General features: G+C 46.9%; 1 long non-coding RNA gene across 6 annotated transcripts in view; it reads right to left on the bottom strand.

Annotated features, from left to right (window-relative positions):
* The window catches only part of LOC104872014, a 35,832-nt gene that overhangs the window by 11,814 nt on the left and 10,770 nt on the right, over window positions 1-13,248 (bottom strand). For 5 of the 6 annotated variants that reach the window (XR_004516430.1, XR_004516426.1, XR_783029.1 and 2 more), the window contains exon 1: window positions 3,258-3,411. The exons of the other annotated variant lie outside the window; for it this stretch is intronic. This is a non-coding gene — a long non-coding RNA (uncharacterized LOC104872014). Of the gene's footprint in view, window positions 1-3,257; window positions 3,412-13,248 lie in introns of those variants that run through there. 6 annotated transcript variants of the gene reach the window in all.

Here is a 13,248-nt window from a genome sequence, read left to right as displayed (position 1 = left end):
GCCCTCCCCCACCCCGCCCTGGAGCCTTTCCTACCAACAGGCACCTCCCCCACCCCCCACAGGTCTTTTGGAACGGGAAGTCCTGGCCTTGCACCTCACCCTGCTCTGAGCTCAGCCCCGGGCTTCTGATTCTGTGTCAAAAACACAGAATCTATTGAGGCAAGAAAGCAGGATTCGCCTGAGTCACGCCACCTTCCATACACAAAATAGCTCATCCACAAATTTCAAAGACCCCCTTCTCTCCACAAGGGTCTGTGTTCCTCACTTCCCCCTCCTTTTTATTCCCCATTTTTTGACAGTGTCTCACTATGTAGTCAGATAGCCTGGAACGTGCCGTCCACCTGCCTAAGCCTCCTGAATTCTAGGATCACAGGCGTGAGCCATCAAGTCCAGCTTCATCCCCCTCTTTCCATCCTGGCATATCTACTCCTGTCATTCCCTGGAGGGGTCCTGCAGGGACTCATCTGCCACAGGGTGCCTGCCCAACCTGAGGTCCTTCACCAACTTGGCAATAAGGAGGCTGAGCTCTCTAGAACCCTAGGCAGTGTCCAGGACCTACAACCTGCCACCAAGGCAGGGAGCCTTTTTTTCTCCATCAGGGTTTTAGTCTGTGGGCCTGCGCACCATCCTAGCCTGCCAACAACTTTAAAAACAGCTACCAGTTACTAGGACCCTTTCCAGGAGCTAGACACAGGACTCGGTGTTTTCCACACTCCTCACAGCAACCCTGTGGGGGACTATAGATCCCATTTCTCAAACGCAGAAACTGAGGTGCACAGGCTTTGCTCCAGGGCAGCACAAGCCTGTATGATGTCCAAATCTGTCCCTCGGCCCTGTTATCAGACTGCCTCTCTAAAAATCTACACCTCCAGCCTCAGAACCTACAAGTCCAAAAGCCCGGATTATATCGTTAATTATCTTCTTCCTTTTGGATAACAAGAGAGAAAGATGATCACAAACCAGGCAAGTGTCTCATTCACTAAATCCAGTTTCTGAGAAAGGGCCTTGTGGAACTCTTTTATAGCATACTGAACTTAAAGCACTGCTAGATGAGAAGGGACAGGGAGGTAGGTAGGGAGAAGGATGACCAGAAGGAGGCCAAGGAGCATTCCCTCGTTCACAGCGCTGCTGGGGTCAAACGACCCGGACACCTGGCAGTGCCGCGAGCCTCTGCCCTCAGCATGGGCCATGTGCAATAGAGCGCGCATGCGCAAACCCGATGGCCATACAGGGCCGAGCTCCTTCCTGTTAGCCCTGGATTCAGCCATAACGCAAACTCCCAGGGACAAGAGTTTGAAACCAGCCACAACCTCCACTCAGGACCTTCCAGCCAGGCCGCTGTGGTCACCCTGTCCTAGAGGACGGGAAAAGCTCTTCTTTTGTTCCCCAAGGCCCCTTCCCCCACTTTGGTGTGGTTGCAGGAGGGAGGGCCCCTCACTGTGGTCTGGCCTCCGGTAGAGTAACCACAAGGCAATCACATAGCCGAAATTAAACTCTCCATAGCAGAGCTCCTGTGTGCTCTCAGGCTCAAAGACCTTCTTTGAAGCACAGAGTCGCATTTTAAAATGTTCTTTTGTGTGTGTGTGTGTGTGTGTGTGTGTGCATTGTGCACATATGGCCCCAGGAAAGCGTGAGGAAGGGGAGCGACAGCAGTTCTGCTACATTTATCACACCCAGTAAATTTTCAAACTTTGTTTGTGGTTCATAGAAGAAGCTACAGCTGCTGCCTAAACAGGTGAGCCTCACAAAATACTGTCAATGTTTACATTTTTAAAAAATTGTTACAGTAAAAGACACTTTGCCATTAATCTTCCTCACAACACTCCTGCTCACTTTGATCAGTTACTCCATTGTTCTTGCCCCTTCCTGAGATGGTTCTGGAAGTTCTCTTTTGTGTCATGGATGCCTGGATGTTCTCAGTGGAATCAAAACGTTGAACTCTCGTGGAGATTTTGACTTCAGAATCACACAGTGCTAGCTCTGGATAAGGTGAAGACAGTAATTTTTTTTTTTTTCAGATCTGCCTTTCTTTTGGATGGAACTTGGCAGTGTTATTCACCTTATTTTAATCACACCTTATAAAGACCTTTATGAAAGAGGACTTTCAGAACTGCTTCCGGAAGTGGCAAGAATGATGGGATGAGTGTGTCAGAAGCAAGTGGAAGGACTTTTGGGGGACAGTAACAATGTATCATCTACTGTGACAAGAATTTTTATTTTAACAGACGCCATGTTTTTAATCAGCCTTTACACGATTGGGTTTAGTTGGATAATGGTTTTAGAAAAACAAGAACCACTGTTAAAGGACCTGACAACAGAAAGCTGTCTCGACTTTGGACGGAAGAAAATGCAAACTGGGGCAATGACTGAAATGCTGTTCCCCTCTCCCGCTTCCCACACACCTTAAAAATAAAAGCCTGATCCTAAAGATGCATGTCCATGACTATATTGCCTGTGGGTTTCTCCCATCCAGAAACACAACCTACCCAAGGTGGCATCTTCTGGTGTGGCACTGAAGGAACAGAGATTTTTTTTTTTTTTTGTGGTACCAGAGATAGAACTCGGGTCCTTGCACTTGTGAGGCAGGCCACCGAACCGCTGAGCTAAATCCCCGGCCCCATTTTGTTTGGTTTTTTTTTTTTTTTTTTGGAACAGACTTGTTTTTAATCTTTCTTTCCAACTATTGGTTAAACTTTTCCTACTTTTTTTCTTTCTCCTGTCTCCCTTAGGTAGCTAAGGGAGGTAAGTTTACCACATTGGTTTTATGGGAAAAATTAAGCCCCACAAAGACAAGTAGTTTTCCACAGTCTTAGTGCAAATCACACACAGTAGCTGCCTCCTCTTGTCCCGTGGAGGAACACTAGACCCACCCCCACCTCAATGGAGGCGGATAGAACCAAACCCTACATATACTAGGGTTTTCCTACACACACATGCTATCGACAAAGTTGATTTTGTAAATTAGGCACAGTAAGAAATCAGCAGCAATTAACAATAAAATAGAACAATTACAATATGCTATAAAAAGAGTTAAGACTTGTGGGTTGTTTATTCCTGAGATTTTCTATTTAATATTTTCAGGTTGCCATTGATCACAGGCAACTGAAACCACAGAAAGCAAAACTGTAGGTAGGGGTGGACCATAGTGCAAAGTGAGGGCTGGGGTAGAACCAGGTGAGTCTGGGAGACATAGCAAGAGAAAAAAAGGGTATGGGCACCAGGTAGACCAGGCCTCTGCCTCACCTCACCACACTAACCTTTCTCTGCTGCCCTCCAGCGCCTCCACTCCAAAAACAGCACAGAACTTGCTGAGAACCCCACAGATGGGAATGTGTCACTGCCCAGCACACCCCCAGTCTTAATTACAGACTTGGCAGGGCACAGGCCACGACTTGTTTCTGGATCACATTTGTAAGTCTGCTAAAAACAATTTAGGAAGAGAAAACAGGAAGTGAATGAACAGAGCAAGCTGTCGGTCTGGCAATATTGACAAGAGCAATATTCTTTCCCCCTGCCTCCTCTGAATAGTCCTCCATGAGAAATTCATCATGGAAAGTAGAAACGGAAGGGAAAAAAAGAAGTGAATTCTGTCTTTTGTATATATTCTATGTCATTTGACATCATTTTGTAGAATGGGGAGAACTTTTCATCTCGTCTGTCAAAGCATTGTTTTCAAATACTAGCAGTTTGAGTCTCACACTCCCCTACATGTGCTAAGCTAAGCACTTGATTAATTCATTATCAGGAATCGCTGTGTCTCAGAGGGTCTGAGGAGCACATCTATGGAGTCACGTGGAGAAGGAATGCTGAAAGGAGTTTAAGTTACATACAAAACTGCTTAATGTTTTATGACACAATAAACCATAATTTTTAGTTATCATTTCAACCAGACATAAGTTATTTGCATCTCTACTGAACAAAAATTGCATAAAACTTATCTTCTACCAGGTAATATGCAGCCTCAGGCAGGTCTGGGTCCTAATTACTAGTGAGCCCCACATGTCACAAAAGTACACTCCCTGGAGATTTAAACAATTGCCCAAACCTAACAGATAGTGCTCCAGTACACAGGGCAGTGAAATGATGTGGAATTCTACTCTTTCCTTATTTCCAAGGCTTGAGTGATTTTTCTGAACACCTCCTAATCCCCTTACTGACAAGTAGGGTGGCTTCCATAAATTCAATGGTGATGGCTAAATGACAGCTTTGCATTTGAAAATGGTATAAGCTCAAACACACAGCTAGCAGGTAACCAAAGCACAGATTAGCAGACAACTCCACAACTCTATAAAACATGTACAACATATCAAAAATTAAGCATAATACTGAATCACTAAATTTAAATGGCCACCACAACTAAGAGCAAAATTTAAAGAAATTTAAACAGCAGATACAATCTGATACCTTTCTCATTCTTTACATTTTACCCATCACAGGTTAACTTTTATCTTATCTTCATCTTCATCTTATTTTTATCTCACTTAGCTTTAAAGAGAAAGTTTGCATTTTTCTCTGAGGTCAGTTTGTAATCTTAGATTTAGCCAATCAGGTTAAGGTTACAGAAAGAGAGCCAGGGACTTAGATTTGGCAACAAAAGATCAAAAGCGGGGTGAACCAGAGCCCCAAAGACATCTGAGTCTATAGCACAGCTTTATAGAGTCCTCCAAGAAATGGCTAAACAACCCTTCCCTGGCCATATCCAAGCCAAGGCCCTCTCCTCCATTCTTCACCTGTACGTCCCTAAGGTCACCCCTCTGTGCCTTTGTCCTACCATGCCTAGATGACACAGTAGCACCCAATGTCTTCTCATGCTTGGTCCTCCAAACACTATCCTAGTGCAATCGCTTGATGTATTCAACAAATGCCTACTGAACAGCTTCCAAATGCTAGTACTGTTCTAGATCCTGGGGATAATCCGAAAATAAGACAAAGTTCTTTGCTATTCCATTTTTCCATACGAGCAGGGGGAAAGACAACCAATGCTAAGCAGTGATAAGTAAAAAGAAACAGGCAGGGATAGCCACGGTCCCCTTCTCACAAGCCCAGCAGGCCAGCCCCAGCCCTCCCACCTCCTGTAGCTCCATGTGTCTGGGTCCCGCCCCCTGCCTTGGAGGAGGCCTTCCCTGTCCCTGCACTCTGCTGCTTACCACCCAGCTCTGCCCTCCAGTTAGCCCAGCCCACGGAGCCCGCCATGACAGAGCCTTGGCCAGGCCTTGCACGGGGTCCTATTACATGGCGTCCTGTCACAGGGGAGGGGTCCAAACACAGAGTGGGCATTGAGTAGACACGTGTTGCTAATGCCAAGGAGAGTTGTGAGGGCAAAAAGAAGGGCTGCCCGCCATGGTGCTGTGGTGGCCATTTGTCATGACAACTATGTTCTGCCAGAACCTCCTATGCTTTCCAGGGGGGCAGAAACATGGGCTTGGTGCTCCCTCCTGAGGACTCTGCTCACGTGGCACAGAGAAAACACGAGGCCCCCCAGTCCCCGCCTTCAGCCCCCCAGAGCACCTTCCCCACCAGGAGACGCACCCTCCCAGGAAGGGGCCCTTCTCTAACTGTAAATCTTTTCTAAATGGCATATCCTATTCAGTGTGTTTCAAAATGGAAAGAAAACGCTTCTCCCACAATTATAGTTATTTTGTAACTAAACCCCGCAGTTTCCCAGCCCCTTCCAAACCCACTTATTTGAAAACAGAAAAATACTGCCATTTCCCAACGTGCTCCGTGTTGAGTAACCCAAGTGCGCACATGCTCCGCTGTACTTTCCAGCACTATCCCAGAACCAGGGATCAAGGATGCACTAGGTCACCCTGCGCACTGCTGTTTTAGAGAGATTTCAAAAGCTGGATTTTGAGAGAAGGTAAGGCAGAATTCACATGAAGGTCGCAGACACCCCATCATCAAGACCAGCAGGGGTGGCGTGAGAAGCTGGCCCCTGGCACCTGCAGGGTTGGGTGCTGGATGTGGCTTCCCACTGCCCACTGGGCAGATGGCTCATGGCCTCATAGATCTTCCAACACTAAGATCCTCAGACCTTTCCAAAGGATGAGCCACAGTGCACAAGCTTGTGATGTGGTATCTTCTCATGTTTGCTCGTTTCTTTGAATTAAAAAACAAACAAACAAAAAAAAACAGAAACACTCCCCCTCTCCCAACAAGGCTTTGATGGACATGACCTTGGCTCAAGCGATAAATTAGCAACACTGTTTAATCCCACAGGTCACATGACCTGGGTACACTGGGGCGCACAGCAGGAGCACTCGCCTGTCATGAAATTTTCGAGCTCACTCTGACAGAACTAACTCACTAAGGAAGAAGTTGAAGGGGTCCAGCACAAGCAACCGTTTGGCCCTAGGAAGGTACAGCGATAACAGAAACACTCCCCCTCTCCCAACAAGGCTTTGATGGAATAAACGTCATTTAAACTTGACCTTGGCTCAAGCGATAAATTAGCAACACTGTTTAATCCCACAGGTCACATGACCTGGGTACACTGGGGCGCACAGCAGGAGCACTCGCCTGTCATGAAATTCACGAGCTCACTCTGACAGAACTAACTCACTAAGGAAGAAGTTGAAGGGGTCCAGCACAAGCAACCGTTTGGCCCTAGGAAGGTACAGCGATGCTGTGAGTGACAGACGGCCAAGGAAGAGCAGTGACCCTGAGGCTGCCAGCAACCAGGACACCCTCTGGCACATCCAGAGGGTGTGTGAGCTCCAAAAGCCGGCAGGAGGTTTCCGCCCAAGGCCAAGTCAACAGGTGTTTTTGCCCCCATAACTTTTTAAAAATTGGGGGTCAGTTTTCAGCAGGTGTGAGAAGCAGTGCCACTGACTCCACGTGGAGCATTCAGCAGAAACCTCCCTGAGCCCCAGACACTTGTCATCTTAGATTTAAACTTGACCCCGCCTGCCCTGAGCATGTGGGATAGAGGTCAGGAAACAAAGCAGTTCAGTGTGCCATAAACATCTCCATGATATGTCTCTGTGATTAATCACTTCCCACCCCATCTGACAGCCACAGACGGTTCTCCTCTTGCCCTCAGGCATTATCTCAACACAGGATGAACTTGAAACTGACAGTGGAGGTACACACAAAGCTGACATGTGAGGACTCGGAGGACGCTCGGGAGGCCTGACTCACACATGCACTGTGGCAGGTGGATGTGTTTTTCTCAAGAGGAGGACAATGTGAACCTTTGTACTGAGCCCCCAAGTTCAAAACGAGAGTCATCGCATCCATAGACATGTTATTGGATTTTGCCCCAAAGCCAAGGAACTTAATTGCATGTAGGAACCACTGAAAATCTCTCTAAGTTATTATACAGATAGACAGCCATGGATTTCAGAAAGGCCAGTAATATACCAGGGACTAAAAGTGTCCCTCTTGGATAGAAAATAGTACAGCCACTTTGGAAGACAGTTTCCGGGTATCCTAGGAAGATTAAACAGGTATCTATCCTATGGCCTAGAAAGCCTACTCCTGGGTGTCTCAACCAAGTGAAATGAAAACAGAAGCCCACACAAAGACTGGTACACAGATTTTACAGCAGCTTTATTGATGATTACCCAAACCTGGAAACAGTTCAAATATCTACCAACTGGTGAATGAAAACCAGTTAGGGGTATGTTTTGGGGATGCAAACCCACATCCCAATAAGAATCCATCACCGATGCCTAAAGTAAGTCTCAGAAATTGTATGCTAAATAAGAAATGCTACACACAAAAGCATATACACTGTTTGATTTTATGTATCCATCATTTTTTTTAAAGACAGGGCCTTGCTATATAATCTAGGCTAGTCTTGAACTCACTCTGTGGCCCAAGCTGGCCTCAAACTGACATTGATTCTCCTGCCTCAGCCCCCTCGTGCTGGGATTACAGGTGTGCGCCAGCTTTGATCAGTTTTACAAAAGGTCAAACTCTAGTGCTGGAAAACAGTCATGCTGGTTGTTGGAGCCAAGGGGAGGGTCACAACTACAAAGAGGTTCAAGAGAACTTTTAGGGTGATAGAAGCCTCTACTCCATTGTTGTGGTGGTGACCTGACTACATGCAGTTACTTAAATTGATTGTGTGCACTTTAAGTGATCTTTAGAAAGTCACCAGGAAATACAGGAATTATCCCAGGAGAGATGAGCCATGAGCATCTGCCACAGGAAGATATTCAAAGCTGCAAATACAGGCAACCCTCTGTCTCTATGAGTTCCAGATCCTCGGATTCAGGGAGCCTCAGATGGAAAATATTAAAAGGAAAAAACAAAAAAAAATTACTAATGCAATAATACAAATAAAAACTATTGTCTAATAACCATTTTACCTAGCATTTTACATTGTTCTAGAGATTATTTAAAGCATACAGGAGGGTGTGCACTGGTTACACGCAAATACTGTTTTTTCTGTAAAGGTCCTGGAGCCAATCTGCCTCACCCCCAACCAGGGACAACTCTTTAACAAGTGGGAACCAAGCGTCCTTCTAAGGTCCGGCCAGATTCTAGGAAGCAAAATTCACTCTTTATTCCTCACTAGAAAGCAAATCATGCTTCTTATTTGAGAGACAAACAACGAAGACCCATTTGTTATTCTTGCAGATCTGACACATGCCCAGGGCCTGGGAAAGTTCTTGAGCAAGTGTGAGGTGCCCCAGCCAGTGGGAATCTGAGGCTCAGCACGCTGACCGCACTCTTCCCACTGGCTTGCCAGCCTGGAAAGGTGCTGGCCAAACACAGGAGAAGAGGCTCACTACCACGTTCCACGCCAACCCTGGGTACCGATTTCTCTGAAGTAACAAAGGAGTCATCACAGATTCTCTCAAAGCCAAAACCCCAAATAAAACCAACAATACCACAGTAGCCCCAAATTAAAGGTTCAATCACCAGGCATGAAAATACTGCAAGGCTCCCCAGCTGCAGCCCTTGGATCCTGCAGATCTAACACTCCCCACACGCCCAGTCTTGAAAGCCACAGGAGGGTGCTGGGCATTTGCAACCAAACTCCACCAAATTTACAAGAAAACAGAAGCAAGTAGTTAACACCCTGACTCAGCGAAAAGGACACAGCCTCTGGCTGCTTGACAAATCACCTGACCCTTCTTCCTGCTGCTCCTTCTCCAAGGAGCTGTGCCTTCATCTTTCTTATTCTCTGGCCTTCCATGTGCTACTCTTTCTAAATTAACTTGAGCGTGTCATACAATAAAGGAAAGGACTGAACCCAAGGAATGAAACGTGCCAGGGTGCGGAGCTCTCCTATGGTAGGATGTGCATTTAGCCTCCACTCCGTGTGGTGGCACTGGCACGGACTCTACATCTCTGAACCTTTCTCACCATCCACATCTACGGGTATAATTAGATTGTGCTTTAAATGCCCTGCCCTAAAGCTGGGTTTAAATCAGCAGCCAACAGACAAGGATTAGGGAAGCCATGGTTTAAAAAGAAACCATAATGCCAGGTGTGGTTGTGTATACCTATAATCCCAGCTACCCCAGAGGCTGAGGCAGGAGGATTTTGAGTTCAAGCCCAACCTAGGATCCTGTCGCAAAATAAAATAAAAATGATGTAGCTCAGCATTCCCTGGCTTCAATCTTCAGTACCACAAAAAGAAGAAGAGAGAGAAATTGCACACTCCTCAAAGCAGTGATCTGGGGGCACCCCCAGGAATCCCCTGTGAGTCAATGGAAGCCTCACTAAGTCAATGGGCAGTAGCAGGGTTACAGTGGAGGTATCAAGTCCAAAGGCCTTCCTACTCAGGATTCCCTTGTCCAAGGTCAGGAGAAGATCGGTGCCTCAGCTCCAGAGGGGAGGGCAGGCTGCCTTTCTTCCACCTGTCGTGTTCTATCTGGACCTAACAGACTTACGGTACTGGCAGAGGTGGACCTTCTCTCCTCAGTGTACCGACTCCTCCAGACATACCCAGAAAAAATATTCCACCAGGCTCCGGGGAAGCCTCATGCAGTCAAGTTGCCATGTAAAATTAATCACCACAGATGATGGAACAGATTCAGCTGAAGAATAGGAATTCTGGCACCTGCTACAACAGGACTAAAGCTTGAGGATTTCTGCTGAATCACCAAAGGACCAAGGTAGGATCGTCCCATTTATGGAGTAGTAGTGGTCACCCTTGCAAGGATGGAAAGTAGAAGGTGGTTGTCAGCGGCTGCCAGGAGGAAATATGGAGAGACACTTGGTGGGTCTAGAGTTTCCATTTTGAGAGATGAAAGCAGTTCTGGAATTTGGCTACACAGCTATGTGAATGCAGTTAATACTACTGAACTACACCCTTAAATGTGGTTGAGATGGCAAATTTTGCCAGGCAGGGTGGCACAAGCTTGTAATACCAGCACTCTGGGAGGCTGAGGCAGGAGGATTCCAAGTTTAAACCCAGTCTGGACAACTCAGCAACTTAGCTAGAACTTGTCTCAAAATTAAAAAATAAGAAGGGCTTTGGATGTACCTCAGTGGAAAGTCCCTGGGTTCAATGCCCAGTACCGAGGGAGAAGGAGCAAGAGTAAATTGTATATTATGTGTATTTTGCCACAATTAAAACTTTTCATTAGAAAGCTTCCATATGTATTACACTCCCCACTACTGAGCAGACTCCGAGTTTCATTTTGCTGCAATGTCTCTTCTTCGGTTTCATGTCCATCTGGTGCCAATTTTATTAATGGTAGAATGCGATTCAAATAAACTTTTCTCCAGAGAAAGGACAATCTCAGGCAACATGCCAGGACAAGAAAGTAGAAAATAGCAAGGCAAGTCCAGAAGGCGCCGGGAGAACAGCAGGCCCTGCAGGGGTGCGCGGGTGCTGTCCAGTCTCCCTACGAGCTGACAGGAGGGGAGTCGGAGGCCGGCAGCCTCAGGCCGGGCCAAAGCCTGTGCTGCCGCTGTCCGTGGGCCCCGACGGTTTCTCCGGGAGTCACGGAGGTCAGCCGGCTGCAGGGCTTCCTTTCACAGGCTGTCCTCAGGGGACCTTTCCCGGGCGCTCCGCCCTCCTCGCCAAGTACCAGCTGCTCCTTAGCGCGTATGTTTACAGAAATGCCCGCAGTTATTGCGCGCTCCTCTCCGTGTGATTTAAGTACTGCAGCCGAGCCTGCGCTGGATTCAAAGTAGATCTTCCCCTTTGGAGCAGCTCCGAGTGCGGCCCGAGGGCGGAGGTGTGCGGCGTGTGCCACCTGCTGGCCGGCGGTGGTATCGCGCAAACTACCCACCTGCGCGCTTCAAGCCGCGGCTGGGGACACAGATGCTACTGAGATCTCACGCTGCGACCCCTGGGCTGCAGGGCCCTGACCAAGCAGCTCTTTGGCTTTCCAGCTCCACAAAGGGCCTGGAAGAAGGGATCTTAGACTGTGGTGTAACCTCACACACGGAGTGCCCAGCCTCGGATGGGGGGAGCACACCCCACCATGGGTTGCAACTTTTATTTACAGCATTTGATAGTCATTAAACACTTTGACCTTTAGCAACTGCCAATATGAAGTGGATTCTATTAAAGGTGGGGAAACTGAGGCAGAGAAAGCTGTCACCAGCTTTCTGACGCAGAGGGAATGGAAATATGTGGGGCCGCTTGTTGGAAAGTAAACTAGACCACACTGGATCTCTTTCATGTACTAAGACAGTATTCTCTTCTGGCACATTCGGCTCAGAATTTCTGCAAACAGATGAGTAACCCTGACTGTGGCCACAGCTTCGTGTCCTGGTTCATTTCCAAGACTACAGCTTGCTCATCTTCCAAACTCCATGCAAGGCGATGGGTGGGCTTGTCATCAACAAACACTCAAATAAAAGTTATTCTTGCGTCATGAAAATTGGCCACCTCTGTGGATATTCTGATCAGAAGCCCTTTTACAGAATTTTGAGCAATGGTGGAAATAAGAATATGAACTCTCTCAATGTAACCTCTTCCAACAGGATTATACCTATGGAAATGCATTCACTGTAAGGTATTTTTAAAAAATTTATTAGTGTGTGTGTGTGTGTGTCCTATGAAATGCGTACATCATGGGGAATTGGTACGCGCACATAGCTCATCTCCATCTTTTTACTTCCTCATCCCCTGCCCACTCTCTCATCTCCTGCTTTCCCAGATCCCCTTCCCATCTCCACAAACTCTATTTCCTTATTTCCTATCATCTTTATTTTACTTTGCTCTTCAAATTATTTATAACTTGGGTTTCTCATATAACAAAAGCCATGTGACATTTAACCTCCTGTGTCTAATTTATTTCACATAGCATTATAGACTCAAGGTGCATCCATTTTTCTACAAATGACTCACAGGTATCCTTTATGGCACAGCAGGGCTCCACGGTGTATAAAAACCACATTTTCTTTATCCAGTCATCTGTCAATGAACATATGGGCTGCTTCCAAAATTTAGCTGTTATGAGATGTGCTGCTATAAACAAGGGTGTGCATGGATCCCTATAATAGGATGTCTTTAACTCTTTTGAGAGGATATCCAGAAGTATAGCTGGATCTAATGGACTGCTATTTTTACTTTTTTGAGGAGTCTCCATACTGATTTCCATAATGGTTGTACTAGTTTACATTCCCATCAACAATGCAGAAGGGCTTTTTACCCCCACAACCTGTCCAGCATTTGCTGTTGTTTTGTTTTGCTTTGTTTTGGAGTTCTTGATGATGGTCATTCTTTCCTTCTGGAGAAAGATAGAATCTCAGCATTGTTTTAATTTGCATTTCTCTAATGGCCATCTCGTTTAAAGCTACACCTGACATACAGGAGAAGAACCCTTGGGCATGGTGACCTTCCCAAGGACCATCCATCTTCAGGAAGAAGATTCTAGAAACAATGTCTCTTCCCTGACCCCAAACCCAATCTCCTGCCTCTTTCTAGAGGGTCCCAGATAAGGATCCTGCAGTCTATTCTGTGTCGTCCTGAAAGGAAAGGAAAATCACTTCAGTCTGACGCTACTCCAGGGACCACTTTTAACAGCCTGCCTTACCCGGAAGAGGAAGGCACCTCTTGAGAGGCAGTGGCACTGGCTCGCTGCACAGAATCAAGCTGACTGAGACCAGGGCCCTGTGTGGTGACCAGGCAGAGACGGCTGAGATGAGACAAAGCAGGTCCCAGGTGTAGCAGAGATTTGAAAATCACAGCCCCAAGCATTCAGCGAGCACTTCCTACCCATCAAAGCTGTTGGTGGTGTTTTCACACTAGATGTCTGCTGATAGCCCTGCAGGTGGAGGTGGGTACTGTGCCTCCCAGGAGGGGAGCCAGTCGGGGGGGGGGGGGGGGCC

Source organism: Fukomys damarensis, unplaced genomic scaffold (assembly GCF_012274545.1).
Source record: "Fukomys damarensis isolate Sample0158 unplaced genomic scaffold, DMR_v1.0_HiC HiC_scaffold_9, whole genome shotgun sequence".
Classification (NCBI taxonomy): domain Eukaryota; kingdom Metazoa; phylum Chordata; class Mammalia; order Rodentia; family Bathyergidae; genus Fukomys; species Fukomys damarensis.
The sequence above is the reverse complement of the archived record's forward strand: the minus strand, read 5'-3'. Positions and strand labels throughout refer to the sequence as shown.